The sequence below is a fragment of the Mesoplodon densirostris genome, chromosome 2 (assembly GCF_025265405.1).
Source record: "Mesoplodon densirostris isolate mMesDen1 chromosome 2, mMesDen1 primary haplotype, whole genome shotgun sequence".
Classification (NCBI taxonomy): Eukaryota; Metazoa; Chordata; class Mammalia; order Artiodactyla; family Ziphiidae; genus Mesoplodon; species Mesoplodon densirostris.
In genome coordinates this window covers 110,693,782-110,695,065 of record NC_082662.1, presented here as the reverse complement: position 1 = coordinate 110,695,065, position 1,284 = coordinate 110,693,782, and the positions used below count along the sequence as shown (strand labels likewise).

At 46.3% G+C, this 1,284-nt stretch overlaps 1 non-coding gene across 1 annotated transcript; it reads right to left on the bottom strand.

Annotated features, from left to right (window-relative positions):
- Window positions 1-524: 524 nt before the first annotated feature.
- Window positions 525-597, bottom strand: TRNAW-CCA (transfer RNA tryptophan (anticodon CCA)). Its single transcript has one exon. It is a non-coding gene; the product is annotated as a tRNA-Trp (tRNA).
- Between the last annotated feature and the right edge of the window lie 687 nt (window positions 598-1,284).

The window sequence follows — 1,284 nt, the reverse complement described above, 5'->3', positions numbered from 1 at the left end:
GGGGCTACAGCTGGTAACTTATTGTCTCCCTGCTCCGTTATCTACTCTAAATTCCACTCTCCTTCTCTTCTGGAGATGAGTCCACTGTCACCTCTGCTGGTCTTGATGGCTTACTGGGTGGTGTAACCCACACCCTTGTTCTTGAGGAGGTCAGAGCCCTGATACCCTCACCCTTCACAGGCTGTGCTGTGCTTGTCATTCATGTCACAGTTAGGCCACAGAGTGCCAAGAGGTGCCCAAGTGGATACCTGAGTTCCACACATATTCCTGTGCCACGTAGTAGCAGTTCTACCTCCTTCTGCTGATGAGGCTCAATATCCCTGAGGCCCCACTCAAAGCTGCAGCCTTGGGGAGTGACATGCATGATATAACTTATATATGTATGTATTATGTATATGTGTTTTAAAATATTTATTTATTTATTTTTCTGGCTGCGATGGGTCTTAGTTGCAGCATGCGGGATCTTTGGCTGCGGCATGTAGGATCTTTTTTTTTTTTTTTCAGTCGCGGCATGCGGGATCTAATTCCCTGACCAGGGATTGAACCCGGGCCCCCTGCTTTGGAAGCGTGGAGTCTTAACCACTGGACCACCAGGGAAGTCCCTAACGTATTTTTAAAATGTCACTCTGGCTGTTGTGTGGAACCTGGATGGAAAGGGAGTGAGAGTGGAAGCAGGGAGACAAGCAGGGGTTCCTGTGGTGGTTCAGGTGAGAGATGGTGGTTGGGGGCAAGGAGGTGGCAATAGAAATACTTCTTCCTGCTAGACTACAAACTCCAGGAAGGCTCGGAGCTGTCTCTTTTGTGTAACTTATGTATTCCAAGCTTCTAGAACAGTGCCCAGCACATAGGAGGTCCTCAAAAAATATTAGTTGGATCAATGAGTGAATAGTTACTTTCTGGAGTCAGACTGGAATCAGGCTTAGGATAAATAAAAGTGTAAGCTCTTCAAAAAAAAAAAAAAGCTGCAACTTTGTATGTCTCCCAGTATATGGGCTACAGCAGTATTCCTAGGGGTGGAACATATTGTCTCCAGAACAAAGAGGTCCACCAGGGATTGTGTTTCCTTCTTTGTGGATGCAAGATGCAGCAATTTGCCTTTTCTTTAGATGAGTGTCCTAGCATACCCCTACCACTGGACCCCAAATGACTTTACTGAAGGGGCAGTTCCCTGAATGTTCCTAGAGTTTATATCCCACCCTCTTGAGTGCTTGTGTCTTACCAAGGCTTTAAGGTGCTAGCCACCTTTTGCTCAGTCTCCTGAAACAGCATAATGTCATTGATGCA